Below are 22,039 nucleotides of genomic sequence, written 5' to 3' on the forward strand. Positions count from 1 at the left end.
TTTGAACACAGGAGACTGAAGAGGCTGAGGTGGAGGGGGTGACAAAGAAGGCAGAAGCACTGAATGGTGGATTCATGCAGGGCGATCCACCATTGCAGTGGGAGGTGAGCCTGGAGAGAGACCAGCTTGATGTGGAGAGCCTTGAATTCAAGTTAAGGAGTTTAGGTTTTTTTATTTTGAGATGGAGTCTTGCTCTGTTACCCAGGCTGGAGTGCAATAGCGTGATCTTGGCTCACTGCAACCTCCTTCGCCCAGGTTAAAGTGATTCTCCTGCCTCAGCCTCCCCAGTAGCTGGGGTTACAGGTGCATGCCACCATGCACAGTTAATTTTTGTATTTTTGTAGAGATGGGGTTTCACCATGTTGGCCAGGCTGGTCTTGAACTCCTGACCTCAGGTGATCCACCCACTTCGGCCTCCCAAAGTGCTGGGATCACAGGCATGAGCCACTGCGCCCAGCCAAGGGGTTTAGGTTTTAAGAGACGTGGGTAACAGAAAGCAGTTGGGAGAAAAGCTGTGTTGGAAGAGAAGCTGAGGCAGCGCTTGCTTGTCAGCTAGACTTGCTGGCTCCTTGCTTCTAGCACTCCCATTATCTCAAGTAGTCATATGTTACATGTTTCTCAATCACTTGATACACTGTTTCCTTTCAACCCCCACATCCTCACCACCTGTTTCTTTGAGCACCAATAAATACTGCGGGCTCCCAGAGATCAGGGCCTTCACAGCCTCCACACGATGGCCCCCTGGTCCCACTTTCTCAAACTTGTCTTTGACTAATTCCTTTGACTCTGCCAGACTTTGTTGCACCCGTGACCTGGCGTTGGGTCTGATCACCCCAACATTCCCAACGTGAGGTGACAAAGACCCTGGTGAAGGAACGCTAGAGCGTGTGAAAGCGGGGGACGCATGGTCAAAGGACACCCGAGGGCGTCTAAACAAAGCTCGACAGGAAAGCTGAGTGCTCAGAAGAACTAGGGTAACAATGGGATAAAGTGAAAGCAGATATTCTGCTTATTTAAATTTCTTAAGGCGTTTATTACGAAGAGGGGGAGTGAAAGTTAGTACTCAGAATTTGTTATCACTCTTTAGTACAGTAAAGCAGTTTTGCCCATGGTTTCCGAAACAAGGGACTATAGAGTTAGATGAATGGCAGAGAATTGGCAGAGATTTTTAAAAGGCGTATAAAGAAGGAGCAGAAATTGGAGTTTGTTTGGTCAGTGTGGGCGCTAATAAAGGCAGCTCTTCAGCCATTTCAAAGAGATGATGAGGCAGATTCAGAGGAGGACGAGTGTAAAAAACTAACTTCAGATTCTGAGTGTGAGGAACAGCTACCGGAGGAGATTAAAGAAAAGAAAGGAAAACTAGGCCGGGCGCGGTGGCTCACGCCTGTAATCCCAGCACTTTGGGAGGCTGAGGCGGGCGGATCACAAGGTCAGGAGATCGAGACCACGGTGAAACCCCGTCTCTACTAAAAATACAAAAAATTAGCCGGGCGCGGTTGTGGGCGCCTGAAGTCCCAGCTACTCGGGAGGCTGAGGCAGGAGAATGGCGTGAACCCGGGAGGCGGAGCTTGCAGTGAGCTGAGATCTGGCCACTGCACTCCAGCCTGGGCGACAGAGCGAGACTCCGTCTCAAAAAAAAAAAAAAAAAAAAGGAAAGGAAAACTAAAAAAAGTATGTTCTATTAGCCTGTCAGCTCCACCTGCTGAATTAAGTGAATGGCCACCTCCTCTCTCTCCAAATGGGTGAGAAGATGAATTAGCTGAAAAACTTACTGCTTCTGAAGTTGCAACATTAAAACCTGGAGCAACTGGTAAAAACTGGTGGTGCTATACAAAGTTATATTCAAAAAGCTAGAGCCGAGGGAGACTTGAAGCATGGCAATTTCCTGTTACTATCATCCAGCACAGAGGACAGAATACAGCTAATTGGCCACTTTTCCTTTTAAGTTACTAACCGAATTTAAGCAAGCCGTTAGTCAATACGGACCGAACTCTCCTTTTGTGCAAACTCTATTAAAAAATATGGCTCTTGATAGTAGATTAATACCATGTGGCTGGGATACTTTGACAAAATCTGTTCTCACTCCATCTCGGTATTTGCAGTTTAAAACCTGGTAGGCTGATGAAGCTCAAACTCAGGTAAGGGAAAACATACAAGCACAGCCACCTGTGCCTGCTTCCTTTGAACAGTTAATGGGACTTGGCCCTAATTGGGGTCGATTAGAGAATCAAGCAGTAATGGAGGATGTTGCCATTGTTCAGCTGTGCTTTGTGTGCTTACCAGCATGAGAAAGGATAAATGTTACAGGGGAAAAATATCCTTATGTCAGTTCTGTCTGACAAGGACCCAAAGAACTGTATATTGATTTTATTGCTCCACTCCAAGAGGCTGTGTATAAAGCCATAACTGATAAAACGGCTCAAGATGTAATACAGCTTCTTGCATATGATAATACTGATGCAGAGTATCAAACTGCTATTAGACCCCAGAGAGGGAAGCCTTATTTAGCTAAATATATTAAGGCTTGCATTGGCATTGGAGGTAACTTACATAAGGCTACTCTTTTAGCTCAGGCTATGTTTGGATTAAGAGTAGGAAAGAATATGCCCCATTTCTCAGGCTCTTGCTTTAATTGTGGGCAATTTGGACACACAAGAAAGGAATGCAGAAAAGGAAATCAAAAGCAAACATTTCTACCATCAGTCAACAGAAAAGTCCCGGCATATGTCCCTGGTGTAAGAAAGGCAAAAACTGGGCAAGACAATGTCATTCTAAATTTAGCAATGATGGACAACCTCTTTCGGGAAACGGGAATAGGGGCCTGCCTTGAGCCCCTCAACAAACTGAGGCATACCCGGCACAGCCAGTGCCCTGTGCAACAACTGTCCCCTGCCTCAGCAGGCAGTGTGGCCATAGACCTCTACAGCACAATTCCTGTCTCCTTATGAGAGGTGAAGCCGGCTGGGCTTCTGAATCAGGTGGGGACTTGGGGAACTTTTCTGTCTAGCTAAAGGATTGTAAACACACCAATCAGCACTCTGTGTCTAGCTAAAGGTTTGTAAACGCACCAATGAGCACTTTGTAAAGTGGACCAATCAGCAAGATGTGAGTGGGGCCAAATAAGGGAATAAAAGCTGGCCACCTGAGCCAGCAGCAGCAACCTGCTTGGGTCCCCTTTCATGCTGCGGAAGGTCTATTCTTTCGCTCTTCACAATAAATGCTGCTGCTCACTCTTTGGGTCCGCACTACTCTTATGAGCTGTAACACTCACTGCGAGGGTCTGCGGCTTCATTCCTGAAGTCAGCGAGACCACGAACCCACCAGGAGGAACAAACAACTCTGGACACGCCACCTTTAAGAGCTGTAACACTCACTGCGAAGGTCTGTGTCTTCACTCCTGAAGTCAGCGAGACCACAAACCCACTGGAAGGAAGAAACTCCGGACACATCTGAACATCTGAAGAAACAAACTCCAGACACACCATCTTTAAGAACTGTAACACCACGAGGGTCCGTGGCTTCATTCGTGAAGTCAGCAAGATCAAGAACCCACCAGAAGGAACCAATTCCAGACACACTTCCTGGGGAGCCACCAAAGAAGGTCCCCATGGGAGTTAGGGGACCCTTATCCTCAGGAACAGTCGGTCTATGACTTGGAAGATCTAGTCTAAATTTAAAAGTTATGCCAGGCACGGTGGCTCACGCCTGTAATCCCAGCACTTTGGGAGGCCAAGGCAGGCAGATCACGAGGTCAGGAGATCAAGATCATCCTGGCTAACATGGTGAAACCCATCTCTACTAAAAAATACAAAACAACAACAACAAAAAAAATAGCCGGGCGTTGTGGTGGGCGCCTGTAGTCCTAGCTAGTCGAGAGGCTGAGGCAGGAGAATGGCATGAACCTGGGAGGTGGAGCTTGCAGTAAGCCAAGATTGAGCCACTCACTGTACTCCAGCCTGGGAGACAAAGTGAGATTCCGTCTCAAAAAAAAAAATTTAAAAGGTGTTACTGTACATACGGGAATAATTGACTCTGATTATACCGGAAAAATTCAATTAGTTATTAGTCCCTTGACTCCATGGTCTGCCTCCCCAGGAGAAAGAATTGCTCAGTTGTTGCTGTTACCTTACATAAAACTAGGAAGCAGCACAGTGAAAAGAACAGGAGGCTTTCATAATACTAATCAAGCAGAAAAGGCTGTGCATTGGGTTAATCAAGTGTCTGACAAAAGACATATTTGCACAGTAACTATTCAGGGAAAAGATTTTTAAAGACTAGTAGATACTGGAGCTGATGTCTCTATTATTGCTATAAATCAATGGCCCCTGCATTGGCCTAAACAAAAGGCATCCATTGGTATTGTTAGAGTAGGAGGTGCCTCAGAAGTTTTTCAAAGTTCTTTGATTTTACCATGTGAAGGGCCAGATGGTCAGGAAGGGACAATTCAGCCTGTCATTACACCTATTCCTGTCAGTTTATGGGGTAGAGACTTATTGCAATAATGAGATGCTGAAATATCTATTCCTATGGATCAATATAGTAGTAATAATAGTAGACAAATGATGAAAAATACGGGACATTGTCTGGGAAAAGAACTAGGAAAAAATTTAAATGGCCAATGAGAACCTTTAGAAGGACAAATAGATCGAACCAGATTGGAGTGTCATTTTTTTTTTTTTTTTTTTTTGAGACGGAGTCTCACTGTGTCTCCCAGGCTGGAGTGCAGTGGCGTGATCTCGGCTCACTGCAAGCTCCGCCTCCCGGGTTCACGCCACTCTCCCGCCTCAGCCTCCCAAGTAGCTGAGACTACAGGCGCCTGCCACCACGCCCGGCTAGTTTTTTGTATTTTTAGTAGAGACGGGGTTTCACCATGTTAGCCAGGATAGTCTCGATCTCCTGACCTCGTGATCCACCCGCCTTGGCCTCCCAAAGTGCTGGGATTACAGGCTTGAGCCACCGCGCCCGGCCTGGAGTGTCATTTTTAGGAGCAGCCATTGTTGAGCCTCCAGCTCCCATTCCTCTTGTTTGGCTAACTGCCAAACCAGTTTGGGTAGAGCAATAACTGCTGAAACAAGAAAAACTGAAGGCTTTAAAAGAACTGGTGCAGGAACAATTGCAAAAGGGACATATAGAGCCTACTCTCTCCCCTTGGAATTCTCCTGTATTTATCATTAAGAAAAAATCAGGGAAATGGAGAATGTTAACAGATGTAAGGGCTGTTAATGCTGTGATTCCACCCATGGGCACGCTACAACCAGGGCTGACCTCCCCAACAATGATCCCAAAATACTGGCCTCTCATAGTGATAGATCTAAAGGATTGCTTTTTTACCATTCCTTTAGCTGCCCAAGATTATGAAAAATTTGGTTTTACTGTTCCCACCATAAATAATAAACCAGCAGATGATCTGGTTGAGTGGCTTTTTCTACCTCACAATACAACCAAAACTCTCACTCTGTACTTAGATCAAATTGCTGTGCTAGTACGGCAAGCGAGGCTGCGCACAACAAAGCTAATGAGATATGATCCAAATCAGATTATAGTTTCATTAACTAAACAACAAATTCAACAAGCCTATATTAATTCCCAAGAATGGCAGGTTAATTTTGCCAGTTTTATTGGCATTCTTGATAATCATTATCCTAAGTCTAAAATCTTCCAGTTTCTAAAATTAACATCCTGGATATTGCCTTCTATTACTAAAAAAGCCCCTATTGAAGGAGCCATTACCATTTTTACTGATGGATCTAGTAATGGAAAAGCCTCATTTGCAACACCTCAACAGCAAGTTTTTCAAACAGACTGCTTCTTTCTGCTCAAAGGGCTGAACTTATGGCTGTGATTATAGTGCTAAAAACTTTTAAGCAGCCAGTAAACATTGTTTCTGATTCAGGCTATGTAGTGCAAGCCATGCAAAATATTGAATGTGCCTTAATTTGAAATGTAGCTGATGAACAACTTAATCTTTTATTTCATTCTTTACAGCAAGCAGTGCAACAAAGGCATTCCCCTTTCTATACCACTCATATGAGAGAACATACTAACCTCCCTGGCCCTTTAACTAAACTTAATCAAAGGGCAGATGCACTGGTGTCTGCAGCCTTTGCTGATGCACAAACATTTCATTCTTTAACCCATCTTAATGCCTCAGGCCTTAGAAAAAGATATGGTCTATCATGGAAACAAGCTAAAGAAATTGTGCAACACTGTTCTGCCTGCCAAGTCCTGCATCTGCCACATAAAAGGAGTTAACCCTAGAGGTTTATCTCCAAATTCCATCTGGCAGATGGATGTAACACATATTCCCGCTTTTGGAAAATTGTCCGTTGTTCATGTTTCAGTAGATACCTATTCACATTTTATTTGGGCCACATGTCAAACAGGGGAAGCTACAGCTCATGTTAAAAGACATCTTTTATCTTGCTTTTCAGTTATGAGAATCCCAGAAAAAATCAAAACTGGTAATGACCTAGGATACTGTAGTAAAGCCATGGCTACATTTTTTCAACAATGGAATAGTACCCATACTACAGGTGTTCCATATAACTCACAAAGACAAGCATTACTGGAAAGAGCTAATTGTACTTTAAAAACTCAAATACAAGGCCGGGCGCGGTGGCTCAAGCCTGTAATCCCAGCACTTTGGGAGGCCGAGACGGGTGGATCACGAGGTCAGGAGATCGAGACCATCCTGGCGAACACAGTGAAACCCCGTCTCTACTAAAACTACAAAAAGACTAGCCGGGCGAGGTGGTGGGCGCCTGTAGTCCCAGCTACTTGGGAGGCTGAGGCAGGAGAATGGCGGGAACCCGGGAGGCGGAGCTTGCAGTGAGCTGAGATCCGGCCACTGCACTCCAGCCTGGACGACAGAGCGAGACTCCGTCTCAAAAAAAAAAAAAAAAAAAAAAAAAAAAAAAAAAAAAACCTCCAATACAAAAGCAAAAAGGAGGGGACCAGGAATATAAGACACTACATATGCAGGTACCTCTGTGGGTGCCCACCTAACATCTGAAGATCTATCATGAACCACAGCATCTAGTGGCCCCACCTGTACAGTGCAAATTGAAAGTTTAAGGATTGCTTTTATTTATTTATTTTGAGATGGAGTTTCACTCTTGTTGCCCAGGCTGGAGTGCAATGGCATGATCTTCACTCACTGCAACCTCTGCCTCCCAGGTTCAAGTGATTCTCCTGCCTCAGTCTCCCAAGTAGCTGGGATTACAGGCATGCACCACCACGCCTGGCTAATTTTTTTTTCTTTTTTTTTTTTTTTGAGACGGAGTCTTGCTCTGTCACCCAGGCTGGAGTGCAGTGGCCGGATCTCAGCTCACTGCAAGCTCCGCCTCCCAGGTTTACGCCATTCTCCTGCCTCAGCCTCCCGAGTAGCTGGGACTACAGGCGCCCGGCCACCTCGCCCGGCTATTTTTTTGTATTTTTTTTTTTTAGTAGAGACGGGGTTTCACCGTGTTAGCCGGGATCGTCTCTCGATCTCCTGACCTCGTGATCCGCCCATCTCGGCCTCCCAAAGTGCTGGGATTACAGGCTTGAGCCACCGCGCCCGGCCTCTTTTTTTTTTTTTTTTTTTTTTTTTTTTTGTATTTTTAGTAGAGACGGATTTTCTCCATGTTGGTCAGGCTGGACTTGAACTCCCAACCTTAGGTGATCCTCCACCTCAGCCTCCCAAAGTGCTGGGATTACAGGTGTGAGCCACTGCATCCAGCCTTTGGATTGCTTTTAAGCCTCAGTTTGCTTTCTCTGTGCGTTCTGTTAGAAGGGGCCTGCTTCTCATTATCAACGGTAAGTTTTATCTCACAGTAGTTAACCAACGAGGCCAAAACTGAGTTACAACTGCTTCAGTAATGGCATGTCTCCCAGCTACAGCCACAAAAGTTTTTGCTTCTGTTTCAGTAGATTTACTAACATGGGGGTGATGGTATGCTTGTGTTTTTGCAGGAGATGAACAAACCGTGTAGGTGCCCTCAACGTGTGTACAACCATGGAAGAGGAGACTGGAAGGAGCCATGGATCCCAACCATGTGCCAGGTTCCCCAGTATGAGCCATGCTGAGAAACTGCTGGAGCACCAGGGTTTTACCTATAGATGCTTAACGGACCAATGCTTTCTGACTGAACTCCTCCCTACCTGAATACAAGAGACCCTAATAGATAGGCAGGAGTATCATCGCCCCTACTCAGCATGAAGAAGTTACAGAAAACAGACCTTCATCCTTCTGCAACTCCTAGGATTAAGGGTCCTCTCATAAAAGGGAAAGGGGAGATACGTGGGAAGCATTCAAACCAGAGCAACTCCATTTTGAATAAGGGCTAAGAAAAATGAAGCTGGATCACCAACTGGCAATTAAGGGCTGCATAACCTGAAATTGCCTTGCCCAATTAATTTAAAAAAAGAGGTCACCTTATGCTAGTAATAATGATAGTAGCTGTGGTGGTTTTACAAAAAGAGAAGCAGGGCATGTTGGGAGAAAAGCTGAGTGTTGGGAGAGAAGCTGAGGCAGGGCTTGCATGTCTGCTAGACTTTAGCTCCTTGCCTCTAGCACTCCCATTATCTCAAGCAGCCATGTTTCTCATTCACTTGATACACTGTTTCCTTTCAACCTCCACATCCTCACCACCTGTTTCTTTGTTTGAGTACCAATAAACAGTGTGGGCTCCCAGAGGTGGGGGCCTTCACAGCCTCCCCACTCGCGATGGCCTCCTGGTCCCACTTTTTCTCTCAAACTCTTTTTCTCATTCCTTTGACTCCACCAGACTTCATCGCCCCCACGACCTGGTGTTGGATCTGATCACCCCAACAAAACCAGTGGGTATCTTGAGTAACAAAAAGTATTGTGTGTTAGGTGCTGTATTAGGCAGTGGGTTTTAGAGTCACCAAGAGTAAGTTGGAACTGGAAGGAGAATTTTGCAATCCTCTCAGGCTAGCATTGCAGTAGCAGATTGCTCTGGCATGTATAAATTTCTTAAACTGTTCTATATGATTTTGATCTAGTTGATGTGAGCACATGAGTCTAAACAAGGGGAAAATTCATTTACAAATGACTTACAAAATACAAAAATTTGCTCACTTCAGCAGCACACATACTAAAATTGGAATGCCAGGTGCAGTGGCTCATGCCTGTAATCCCAGCACTTTGGGAGGCGAAGGCGGGCAGATCACAAGGTCAGGAGATCAAGACCATCCTGGCTAACACAGCAAAACCCCGTCTCTACTAAAAATACAAAAATAAAATTAGCCAGGCATGGTGGCGGGTGCCTGTAGTCCCAGCTACTTGGGAGGCTGAGGTGGGAGAATGGCGTGAACCTGGGAGGCGGAGCTTGCAGTAAGCCAAGATCGTGCCACCGCACTCCAGCCAGCCTGGGTGACAGAGTGAGACTCTGTCTCAAAAATAAAATAAAATTGGAATGATACAGAGAAGATTAGCATGACTCCTTTAAAGGAAAGACGTGGTCCGTGTCCTCAAGGGACTCAAGAGTCTGGGAGGGAGCTGAGGCTCATATGCAGGATGTAAAAAATTTACTAGTTCATTCAGTAATTCAGCAAATGCTAAGTGAATGCCAGGCACTCAGAGCGTGGGGTGGGGAGGACTCAAGTGAATAAAGCAAAATTCTTTCTTCCAGAGAATTGACATTTGATCGGGTGATAATAAAAGCTGAGAGGAAAAATGGATTCCTCTTACAGTAGCAGGACCTGAAGCATCATGAATGACGTAAGAAAGGTCTCAGTAGATTGCTGGAGGCAGAGGAGTGACTAGTTCCAGCTGGAGGGTTGGAGAAGATGTGCTTGAGATGGGCCTGAAGGGAGGGGAGGAACTGGCAGGGTAACAGCATGTCACTTGGGAGGCTCCAGTGGTGGCCAACAGCAAAGGCTAGGAGAATGGCAACTGCAAGGCCTGCCTGCGGCTGGACAGGAAACTTGTGGTTGAGAGAATGGGCTCTGAAGAGGACTGCTCAGGGTCAGCTCCCATCCGTCCACCTCCCCCAGCTGCTATCTAACCTCTCTGAACCTTAGTTTCTCCACCTATAAACTAGGGGTTTTTTTGTTTGTTTGTTCATTTGTTTTTTGAGACAGAGGCTCACTCTGTCACCCAGGCTGGAGTGCAATGGCACAATCTCGGGTCACTGCAACCTCCACCTTCTGGGTTCAAGCCATTCTCTTGCCTCAGCCTCCCAAGTAGCTGGGAACTCAGACGCCTGCCACCACACCCAGCTAATTTTTGTATTTTTAGTAGAGACGGGGTTTCACCATGTTGGCCAAGCTGGTCTCAAACTCCTGACCTCAAGTGATCAGCCTGCCTCAGCCTCACAAAGTGCTGGGATTACAGGTGTGAGCCACTGTGTTCAGCCTAAACCAGAGGTTATGTTATTAGCGCCTACCTCATAAGGTTATTGTGGGATTTCAGTGAATAGATACGTGGTTAGTGGCACTGAGCTGGTACTTGGGCAATGTCAGCCATGATTTGTAGCCCAGTTTGGCTGGAACCCAGAGGGCGAGGAGCTGTGAAAGATGAGTCTGCCACATTGACTGGGATCCTTAAGAAAGGACGGCTGGGCGCGGTGGCTCAAGCCTGTAATCCCAGCACTTTGGGAGGCCGAGACGGGCGGATCACAAGGTCAGGAGATCGAGACCATCCTGGCTAACACGGCGAAACCCCGTCTCTACTAAAAACACAAAAAATTAGCCGGGCGAGGTGGCGGCGCCTGTGGTCCCAGCTACTCGGGAGGCTGAGGCAGGAGAATGGCGTAAACCCGGGAGGCGGAGCTTGCAGTGAGCTAAGATCCGGCCACTGCACTCCAGCCCGGACGACAGAGCCAGACTCCGTCTCAAAAAAAAAAAAAAAAAAAAAGAAAGGACTTAAAAGTGACAGCTAAAGACATTTAGTCTTTCCCGTACAGAAGCTGTGGCAGGAAGACTGCTCTGCCTATGACAGAACGAGGAGACTGGAGGAAAGTGTGCATGGCTGGCAACTGACCTCATGTGAGCAGTCAGGGACATGTTCTGGAACTAGGGCGGTGCAGCAGGGATGGGGAGGAAATACCGGATGCTGGAGGATTATGAGGACAGAAAATTGGCCTGGGTGGTGTGGGAGTGGGGGTGTGACATGGATGATGTTGTGCACTCAGGAACGTCATGAAGGGGAGTGGCCTTGGGAGGACAGCTGCATCAGTGTGGTTTTGCTTTCGAGCAGGGGTGCCCAGTGGTGATGCCCAGGAGAGGGAATGGAATCCTGGAGCTGGGAGTGAGGTTGGAGCTGGAAGAACCAAGACCCAGGGAGACAAGAGTATTCCTGGGGACGAATAGGAACAGCTGAGCGAGGCAAGGCTGAGCCCCGGGCAGGCGTGGGGTGGGTGGGGGGACATGCCTGGCTAGAGGGCGGCAGCAGGAAAGCAGAGAAGGCATCCCTGCAGGTTGGCCCTGGAGCAGAGTGCTGGGTCCCAGCAAGGGACAAGTTAGTTAACTTTTTTTTTTTTTTTTTTTTTTTTTTGAGACGGAGTCTTGCTCTGTCACCCAGGCTGGAGTGCAGTGGCAGGATCTCAGCTCACTGCAAGCTCCGCCTCCCGGGTTTACGCCATTCTCCTGCCTCAGCCTCCTGTGTAGCTGGGACTACAGGCGCCCGCCACCTCGCCCGGCTATTTTTTTGTATTTTTTAGTAGAGACGGGGTTTCACCGTGTTAGCCGGGATCGTCTCTCGATCTCCTGACCTCGTGATCCGCCCATCTCGGCCTCCCAAAGTGCTGGGATTACAGGCTTGAGCCACCGCGCCCGGCCAAGTTAGTTAACTTAAAGTGGGGGCATCCTCAAGGCAGCAAACTGGAGCCAAGTGGGTTAAATCCTTCTTGCTGCTATTAAGAGGAGGAGACAGGTTTCTGCAGATTCTACATTTTGGAGAGAAACAAAAAAGAATGTCCCCAAGTCTCCTTTGCCCTGCGATGCTGGGCCAGATTGGCAAGGTCTCAAGAGAAGCACAACGGTGACCGACGCTGACGCTGCCCTTGGCTGAACTTCTGTTAAATCCTTCGGATGTGAGTAGACTTTATATATATATATATATGTATACACACACACACACACGTACGTAATTTTTTTAAAAAAATGAGACAGCGTCTCGCCATGTTGCCCAGGCTGGTTTTGAACTCCTGGGCTCAAGCAATCCCCCCACCTCGCCCTCCCAAAGTGCTGGGATTACAAGCGTGAGCCACCGCACCCGGCCTGTAGCCTTTAATAGTGGATTTTAAATGTGCGTAACATTTTAAAATGTGCTTATTCTTTGTTAGAATTAGGGTGAAATATCTACTTGGCTGATTTTCCTTTCTATCTACTCTATACTTGTAATATCGAGTATACATATTTCTACTATTATAACCGGAAGGACTTGTTCCCCCGGTTGTACATTCCCTCATGATAAGCAAGATTTTCAGTGTTTGTTTCAATATTCATGATTAATACTTGTCTGTTCTCCTTCACTTCCTACGCTACGTTTTCCTAAAATTCCTGGATTTGGTATCAGTTCTGTAGAGGTGGACAGCAAGGCTCAGGGCGGTAGGAAGGAAACTCCTCCAAACCTCAGTCTTCATACCCCATGGTCCGGGTGTCCAGGCAACCTCCAAGCGGACCCTCCGGGCCCCATGGAGCGTCCCAGTGCCTGGGGCTAGAGGCTGGTGCTCGCTAAGTAAGGGTGGGGGCAGGTCCCGCGCACCGCGGTATCTTCCCGCCCGCTCACCAAACGTGTGCGCGGCAGGAAGGGACCCCCACTCGATGGATCGCGCCTCTCTGAGGCCTTCTCTAGAAAAAGGGGCCACTCGCTTATGAGGGCAAAGGATGGCGCAACCACGTGTCACAAGCCCCAGTGGCCTAATGGATAAGGCACTGGCCTCCTAAGCCAGGGATTGTGGGTTCGAGTCCCACCTGGGGTAAAAGTGGCAAGTTTCTTCACGGTGTTTTTTTTTATTTATTTTCTCTTCCCTTCTCAGAGACGCTGGAATCCACTTTGGTCTGTGGTTCGACACCCGTGCAACGTGTTGAGGAGGAGCCACCTCCTCCAAGTACCGAAAGCCGGTAAGCGCGGATCTCGCCAAGCCCCTGAATGAACAGCTTTCGTCCGGGTAGGGCCCCACAATTTCGAAGCTGGGGTAAGTCGTAAGAATAAAGTTGCTCAAAGGGTTACCAGGACACCCCAGCTCCACCTGGCGGGGCAGCCCCGGAGAACCAGGGGTAAATGACCACCGCGACTGCAAACTGAGGGTCCTGCAAGAGAAGGTGAGGGGCGCAAACCAGGGCAGAGGCAAGCAAGTAGCGGGCAGGTGGTGGTGGATTTTGAGGTCTCCGGTTGCCAACACCAAAAGTTATCTTGGGAGCACAGTCCCACCCCAGGTGGGACTCGAACCCACAATCCCTGGCTTAGGAGGCCAGTGCCTTATCCATTAGGCCACTGGGGCGCGGTAAGATGTCAAACCCACGTGCTCATTGATAGGCATACGACCATACGTGCCCAAACACGGCCCTGCAGTGGGTCACCGCGCTCCAAGCCTGAGAAGCCATCGGGACGACGGGATGAACCGCCCGCTGGGCGCGGCGTCCCCACCGGGCTACGCAAGAGCTCCACGCGGTGGCGATGCGCGGGGAACAGGAGCCCGCGGTGCCCTGTAACGCCGAGAAGCAGCACTCGGCGAGCGCAGAGCCCGGTGGAGCATAGCTGGGAGGATTAGGGATGCAGGAGGACAGAGGGAAGAACAAACCCTCAAACGATGCTGGGGTTCGGGCACGGGCTGCTCGCTCAAAAAGAACCCGACCACAAAGGAACCTTAAATCTTACGATCTGAAGTCAGACGCCTCAACCCTTAGGCCACGCGATCACAATTCCCAGGGAAGCTCTGAGACTAGTCCAGGTACTGCTCCGCTCGGGGGTGACTACGCGTGCGGCTGGGGCTAGAGGGAGGGTGAGCGCTTCGCTATAGGCGGACAGGGTGCGAGCACCGAAGCTGCGCCACGCCCGAGCATTTAATAACCATCAAATTGGTCTCCCGGGCGAGCAAACATAGAAAGCGACCGCGTGGCCTAATGGATAAGGCGTCTGACTTCGGATCAGAAGATTGAGGGTTCGAGTCCCTTCGTGGTCGGAATATTTTAATCCTTGCAACTATAATCTCCGTCTCTTTACTTGTTTTAGGCCCAGAAATGCCTTCCAATCCCTCGGTACCGCGGCTCCCGGGGTCCGATGCTGGGGAGCTGCTTCTGTCCAATCAGGCTTTGCATCCCGGGACGCTTCCGGTTATGGCGTCATTACGCAGCCTGTGGCGTCTCATTCTAAAAGACGTGATCGCGCGGGGGCTTGCGTGGTTCCCCGGTGGCCTAATGGATACAGCGTTGGACGTTTTTAGGGTTTGGGCTCTGGGTTCGAATCACGTTTGTGGTGGCGTAGCCTAGCTGCAGACAGCTGATCTTTTGAGATCCATTTTAATAGAAGTAATTTTTTTTAAAAAAGTTATAACGTAAAAAACAAAAACCAACTGGCACGTTTTGTCTTTTTAACATCATTTACCTTTATTTTGTGCATGTGTCTATTTCAATTAATTTTCCTTCTAGATGAAGACTGACTGAAAGGCAAACCGATGTGAGGATAATTGGGGCCCCATTTCTTGTTGTCTTGTACCTTGAACGAGTTCAACATCCAAACATTCGCCTCGTAAACGTGCTCTACAAGCTACAAACCCACAAGCAAATGAAACGGGGCTGGTTATGTTTCGGTCTATCCTTATGAAGTTAAACAGCAGACAAAACTCTTGTCTCTGGCCAGGCCCAATGGCTCACGCCTGTAATCCCAACACTCTGGGAGGCTGAGGCGGGCGGATCACGAGGTCAAAAGTTCGAGTCGTGATCGCTCCACTGCACTCCAGCCTGGGCAACAGAGTGAAAGTCTGCTTCAAAAAACCAAACAAACAAAAAACTCCAGCCCCTAGCCTCAAGGGCAGTGGGGGTGCTGCCCAACTCTCCGGCCTCAGTCCTGCTAGTGGGCTCTGTCCACATTCAGAGGGCACCCACCACCCCACTACCCTGTCCTTGGAGGAAGAGGGTGTCAGCATGCTTGTGTGTGCAAGTGTACTTGGACATAGGGGAAGAAAAATGCTAATTTTTTATCTTTCTTCTTTTTTTTTTTTTTTTTCTTTTTCTTCTTCCCTGAGACAGAGTCTGGCTCTGTCACCCAGGCCGGAGTGCAGTAGCATGATCTCAGCTTATTGCAAGCTCCACCTCCTGGGTTCACGCCATTCTCCTGCCTCAGCCTCCCAAAGTGTTGGGATTACAGGCGTGAGCCACTGGGCCCTGCCAGGGACTGGAGTTTTGTCTGCTGTTTAACAGCAGACAAACAAGCTGGGACTACAGGCGCCCGCCACCACGCCCGGCTAATTTTTTGTATTTTTAGTAGAGACGGGGTTTCACCGTGTTGGCCAGGATGGTCTCGGTTTCCTGACCTCGTGATCCACCTGCCTCAGCCTCCCAAAGTGCTGGGATTACGGGCATGAGCCACCGCGCCCGGCCAATGCTAATTTCTTTTACCAGTCAGCGTCTGGAAGGAAGAAGATGGCACACTCCCACTGGGTAATCCGAGGAGCGTTTAAAGGAGGCCCGTTTAGCAAGGGCAAGTGTAAGGAAACGTGAGGACTCCAGGATGGGCATTAGTAACGAGCTGTCCCCATCACCAGGCCTAAGGGCTACAAAAGGCAGCAGCTCCTGGAACCTGGAATCGGGTTTGGAAAGTCGCCCCCAGGAGCCAAGATGTCAGGTCCAGAGATGCAGAGAGCCCTTGGTGACCTTATCGCAGGGAGGGAGCCAAGGGAGTAAATACTCGCCTTCAGCTTCCTCCTTCCCTCTACTCTCCCGCTGCTGAGGCTCGGCCTAAAGCCAGAGGGCAGGAAGCCTGGTGGTGCCTCCCAGACATGATGGGGTGACGAGCAGAGGAGCCGGGGAAAGGCGGAGAGTCGGGCTGCATGGTCAAAGGGGATGACATCCGGCATTCAGAGTTTGCCAAAAAAAAAAAAAAAAAAAAGCCTCCATTTTACTCATAACCCTCACAACAACGCTGAGAGGGAGGAAGGGGGCTGATGGATGAGAGGAAGGAGTCGCCAGGAGTAGGCAAAACGAAGTCAAAATAGTGCTACTCTGGGATAGGGGTAGCTTCAGAAGCGCTTTGGGAAGCTGCTGATTTTCCCATGAGAACAGGTCTGTTCCGCCTGTGAAACATCAGAGCGGTGTACACTTAACGATGTTCTCAATTTCCTCTGTATGCATTTATTTTTATTTTTATTATTTTTATTTTTTTTTTTGAGACGGAGTCTCGCTCTGCCGCCCAGGCTGGAGTGCAGTGGCCGGATCTCAGCTCACTGCAAGCTCCGCCTCCCGGGTTTACGCCATTCTCCTGCCTCAGCCTCCCGAGAAGCTGGGATTCCGTTAGCTGGGACTACAGGCGCCCGCCACCTCGCCCGACTAGTTGTTTTTTTTTTTGTTTTTTTGTTTTTTTTTTTTTTGTAGAGACGGGGTTTCACTGTGTTAGCCAGGATGGTCTTGATCTCCTGACCTCGTGATCCGCCCGTCTCGGCCTCCCAAAGTGCTGGGATTACAGGCTTGAGCCACCGCGCCCGGCCTGCATTTATTTTCTTTTAGTAAAGTGCTGTTTTGTTTTTGTTTGAGACAGAGTCTTGCTCTGTCGCCCAGGCCGGAGTGCAGTGGCGCCATCTTGGCTCACTGCAGCGTCAGCCTCCTGGGTTCAAGCGATTCACCTGCCTCAGCCTCATGAGTAGCTGGGACTACAGGCGCCTGCTGGGATTGCACCATATTGGTCAGGCTGCTTACGAACTGCTGACCTCAAATGATCCACCTGCCTGGGCCTCCCAAAGTGTTGGGATTATAGGCGTGAGCCACCGCCCCCAGCCATGTGTGTTTGTAAGTATACTATTCTGTATTCTGGCCAGGGATTTGGGGTGTTTGTTTGTTTGAGACGGAGTCTTGTCGCCCAGGCTGGAGTGCAATGGCGTGATCTCCGCTCACCGCAACTTCCGCCTCCCGGGTTCAAGCGATTCTCCTGCCTCAGCCTCCTGAGTAGCTGGGATTACAGGCGCCCGCCACCACACCCGGCTAATTTTTGTGTTTTTAGTAGAGATGGGGTTTCACCGTGTTAGCCAGGATGGCCTCGATCTCCTGACCTCGTGATCCGCCCGCCTCGGCCTCCCAAAGGGCTGGAATTATAGGCGTGAGCCACCGCGCCCGGCTTTGTTTTTGCTTTTTACTTGAAAACCTTCGCTCCTGCGGAGCTTTGGGTGGGCTTCCCTGGTTGTATACATGGCAGCTTCCCATCAGCCTATTCCAGGTTGAATACTGCAACATTTTGAGGATACTATATTTACTATTTACTTAGGGAGCGTCCATTGTTTCATCTTTTTTTTTTTTTTTTTTTTTTTTCTTTCTGAAATGGAGTTTCGCTTTTGTTCCCCAGGCTGGAGTGCAATGGCATGATATCAGCTCACCACAACCTCTGCCTCCTGGGTTCAAGCAATTCTCCTGCCTCAGCCTCCCGAGTAGCTGGCATTACAGGCATGCCCGGCTAATTTTGTATTTTTAGTAGAGACAGGGTTTCTCCATGTTGGTCAGGATAGTCTCAAATTCCCGACCTCAGGTGATCCGCCCACCTGGGCCTCCCAAAGTACTGAGATTACAGGCGTGAGCCACTGTGCCCGGCTTTTTTTTTTTTTTTAAAGACAGGGTCTCACTCTGTCACCCAGGCTGCACTGCAGTGGTGCAATCATAGCTCACTGCAACCTTGAACTCCTGAGCTCAAAGAATTCTCCTGCCTCAGCTCCCTGCCAATCCCAAGTAGCTGGGACTAAAGGCACATACTACTGCACACTGGTTTTGCTTGTTCATTTGTTTTAGATTCAAGGTCTTGCTTTTTTGCCCAGGCTCGCCTTGAACTTCTGGGCTCAAGCAATCCTCCCACCTTGGTCTCCCAAAGTGCTGGGATTACGGGCATGAGCCACTATACCTGGCCTCATCAGATTCTTGGAAGTCCTTGATTCAAAAAAAATTTTTGACTTAAAAATGTGATCTCGTACTTATGTAAAAGAAACAACGAACCAAACTAGAAGAACAAACTTCTCTTGTCCCTTCTCCAGGGCCATCCAGAATTCTTACTGTTCTCTCCATCCAAGACCAGCACCAAGTTGAATGGACACTACTTTTAAACTGGCTCTGGCTTCCAAGCCCTGGCACATGGTGGCATCAGCGTGTCTCCAGCCTGGACACTAGAGCCATCACTGCTTTTCTGGGCTTCAAGCTTCGGTTCCCCACAAACCACCCTCCAGGCCCTGCCTCGATGGGACTTACACTCTAGTGAGAGAGAGGGACAATGAACAAACCAATAAACAAGATGATTTCAAAGGAAAGAGGGTGATGGGAAACTTTTGACTAGTGAGAGAGGAACAGTTGAGGAGGGGCATTTGGTCCAGCCCTAAATTATGGGAAGGGGCCAGCCACATAAAAAGATCCTATAAAGGCCGGGCACGGTGGCTCACACCTGTAATCCCACTTTGGGAGGCAGAGGCGAGTGGATCACGAGATCAGGAGATCGAGACCATCCTGGCTAACACAGTAAAATCCCATCTCTACTAAAAACACAGAAAAATTAGCTGGGCATGGTGGTGGGCACCTGTAGTCCCAGCTACTCAGGAGACTGAGGCAGGAGAATGGCGTGAACCTGGGAGGCAGAGCTTGCAGTGAGCCGAGATCTCGCCACTGCACTCCAGCCTGGGTGACAGAGGGAGACTCTGTCTCAAAAAAAAAGAATTTTCACTTGTATATTTAAGTTATTTGTTTATCCTATAAATACTTGTTTAAGAAAGTCAGGATGGGCTGGCCGCGGTGGCTCACGCCTGTAATCCCAGCACTTTGGGAGGCCCAGGCGGGCAGATTACCTGAGGTCAGGAGTTCGCGACCAGCCTGACCAACATGGTGAAACCCCATCTCTACTAAAAATACAAAAATGAGCTGGGTGTGGTGGCAGGCGCCTGTAATCCCAGCTACTTGGGAGGCTGAGGCAGGAAAATTGCTTGAACCCGGGAGACGGAGGTTGCAGTGAACCAAGATAGCACCATTGCACTCCAGCCTGGGCAACAAAGAGGGAAGCTCCTCCTGGAAAAAAAAAAAAAGAAAGGCAGGATACTTAATTTTTGTCCTTCGATGCCAGCTTTTAGAGTAATCTCGATACAGCCAACCTAGCCAAAGACAGACAGCTTGTACTTAGATATGGGGTTGACTCAGTTTGAATTTTGCCTAACAGGAGGTCTTTACTGATTCATACTCATCATAATTGTTTGATTCTGTAATTATGCTATTTAATTCTGTAACTTTTGCTATATAGAATGTACTTTTCCCCTCCTAGTGATTTGCAAAGCGTAATCCTATTTTTACTACTACTACTACTACTTTTTTTTTTTTTTTTGAGGCGGAGTCTTGCTCTCTCACCCAGGCTGGAGTGCAATGGTGCCATCTTGGCTCACTGCAACTTCTGCCTCCTGGGTTCAAGCCATTCTTCTGCCTCAGCCTCCTGAGTAGCTGGGATTACAGGAGCCCGCCACCATGCCCGGCTAATTTTTATTTATTTATTTATTTTTTAGTAGAGACGGGGTTTCACCATGTTGGCCAGGCTGGTCTCGAACTCCTGACCTTGGGTGATCTGCTCGCCTAGGCTTCCCAAAGTGCTGGGATTACAGGTGTGAGCCACCGTGCCCGCCAATGATTACTTTTTTTTTTTTTTTTTTTTTGAGACTGAGTTTTGCTCTCGTTGCCCAGGCTGGAGTGCAATGGTGCGATATCGGCTCACCACAGCCTCTGCCTCCTGGGTTCAAGCGATTCTCCTGCCTCAGCCTCCCGAGTAGCTGGGATTATAGGCATGCACCACCATGCCCGGCTAATTTTTAATGGGTTTTTGTTGTTGTTGTTGTTGTTTTTGTTTTGTTTTTTAGTAGAAACTGGGGTTTTTCCATGTTGGTCAGGCTGGTCTCGAACTCCTCCCAACCTCAGGTGATCTGTCCGCCTCGGCCTCCGAAAGTGTTGGGAGTACAGGCGTGAGCCACCGCGCCCGGCCCAATTACCTTTTAATGTAAAATTAATGCATGTGCAACGCAAAAATGCTGAACAATCCAAGAGGGCATTAAAAAATAAAAATACCTCCTTCCCACCCAGGTGCCTTTAGCTGAGCCTGTTCCCAGTTGCTTGCTCACTGTTATTTAGCACAGGGAATCTCCCAAAGGGCTCCCCCTAATGCTGGGGATGCCCCCTTCACATCCCAACACCTTCACGGGGCTCGGCAGTGCTCGGTGCTCTCCTTGAATAGCGCGAGCTCTAACCAGGCATTTTTTTTCTCAAATCCCTGCGCTTTCACTAGGCTGTCGTCTGCATCCTCAGATCCTCAGAGGGATGGCTGAGTGCCAGTTCAGTGACTGCAGTCTCGCAGGGGAAGGGTGTGGTACTTCTCTTATGCACATTAAAGGCCTTGCACAGCTACTGCTCCTCATCTCTTTCCAGTCTTATTGTTGACTCCAGTAGTTTTGGGAGGAGTAGACTCTGCCCTTCTGCTGCCTTCCATCTTCAACCCGGCCTTACTCCTACCAATCAGGAGCCACACACCCAGGCTCTCCTCTGCTTATGTTCTTAAAGACCACACAGATTTCTCGAGGGTTGTCAGGCACTGTTGCTCTTCTACAATATACTGCGCCTGCAGAAATGGCTGAAATGGGCCAGGCGCGGTGGCTCACGCCTGTAATCCCAGCACTTTGGGAGCCCAAGGCGGGCAGATCACGAGGTCAGGAGATCCAGGCCATCCTGGCTAACCCGGTGAAACCCCGTGTCCACTGAAAATACAAAAAATTAGCCAGGCGTGGTGGCGGGCGCCTGTAGTCCCAGCTACTTGGGAGGCTGAGGCAGAATGGCGTGAACCCGGGAGGCGAAGGTTGCAGTGAGCTGAGATCGCACCACTGCATTCCAGCCTGGGCGACAGAGCAAGACTCTGTCTCAGAAAAAAAAAAAAAAAAAAAAGAAAGAAATGGCAGAAATGTCACGTCTCCCCTGCGTAGACTATGTAGACTTTTCCTACAGCATTTAAGCCACATCAAGTCAGCCTTTGCCTACTTTCTTACCTAGAAACTTCCCCGGTTATCTCATTTAATTCTCATTACAATCCTGATATTTGTAAATGAGAAAACGAAAGTTTCAAGCCAGTAAACAATTAATCTAAAATCAGCAATTAGGTGGTAGGCATAACAGGTCCTCTGACTTTAAGGACAACTCTACCACCATACTTTTTCTTTTTTAAAACTTGCATTCCTCTATGATCTACTACCTTGCTTTAAACCATCTCTATTTCCTGACATTGCTCAGGAGGTCTGCTAACCATAGTAAATAGTGGGGATTTTAAAACTCTATGAAGTTAAAATAATTTTCCATGTTCAAATGCAAAAAGCTGTAAATTAACTTTGCAGCATGAAAGTTTTCCTTTTTTGGCCGGGCGCGGTGGCTCAAGCCTGTAATCCCAGCACTTTGGGAGGCCGAGACGGGCGGATCATGAGGTCAGGAGATCAAGACCATCCTAGCTAACACGGTGAAACCCCGTCACTACTAAAAATACAAGAAAATTAGCCGGGCGAGGTGGCGGGCGCCTGTAGTCCCAGTTACTCGGGAGGCTGAGGCAGGAGAATGGCGTGAACCCGGGGGGGGGGGGGGGGGGGGCGCGCGGAGCTTGCAGTGAGCCGAGATCGCACCACTCTACTCCAGCCTGGGGCACAGAGCAAGACTCTGTCTCAAAAAAAAAAAAAAAAAAAAAAAAAAAAGTTTTCCTTTTTTTAGAGGCAAAGTCTCGCTCTGTCACTCAGGCTGGAGTACAACGGCACAATCTCGGCTCACAGGAACCTCTGCCTCCCAGGTTCAATCAAGCCTCAAGCTGAGACTAAGATGCCTCAGCCTCCCAAGTAGCTGGGATTAC

The 22,039-nt window shown here is 48.6% G+C and overlaps 1 long non-coding RNA gene and 3 other non-coding genes across 7 annotated transcripts; 3 read left to right on the plus strand and 1 right to left on the minus strand.

Annotated features, from left to right (window-relative positions):
• The first annotated feature begins 10,863 nt into the window (after positions 1-10,863).
• LOC105469146 (uncharacterized) lies at positions 10,864-21,686 on the plus strand. Of its 4 annotated transcripts, none has more exons than XR_011616012.1 (3): positions 10,864-10,992; positions 11,204-12,038; positions 12,987-14,934. It is a non-coding gene; the product is annotated as an uncharacterized lncRNA (long non-coding RNA). The 4 variants fall into 4 exon arrangements; XR_011616013.1 differs by lacking the exon at positions 10,864-10,992 and adding an exon at positions 20,447-21,686 and having other exon boundaries at positions 11,072-12,038; positions 12,987-16,950; XR_979836.3 differs by lacking the exon at positions 10,864-10,992 and having other exon boundaries at positions 11,078-12,038; positions 12,987-13,901; positions 14,183-14,934.
• Positions 12,857-12,929, plus strand: TRNAR-CCU (transfer RNA arginine (anticodon CCU)). Its single transcript has one exon. It is a non-coding gene; the product is annotated as a tRNA-Arg (tRNA).
• On the minus strand, positions 13,379-13,451 carry TRNAR-CCU (transfer RNA arginine (anticodon CCU)). Its single transcript has one exon. It is a non-coding gene; the product is annotated as a tRNA-Arg (tRNA).
• On the plus strand, positions 14,060-14,132 carry TRNAR-UCG (transfer RNA arginine (anticodon UCG)). The gene has a single exon. It is a non-coding gene; the product is annotated as a tRNA-Arg (tRNA).
• Positions 21,687-22,039: the final 353 nt, after the last annotated feature.

The sequence above is a fragment of the Macaca nemestrina genome, chromosome 17, assembly GCF_043159975.1.
Source record: "Macaca nemestrina isolate mMacNem1 chromosome 17, mMacNem.hap1, whole genome shotgun sequence".
Taxonomy (NCBI): domain Eukaryota; kingdom Metazoa; phylum Chordata; class Mammalia; order Primates; family Cercopithecidae; genus Macaca; species Macaca nemestrina.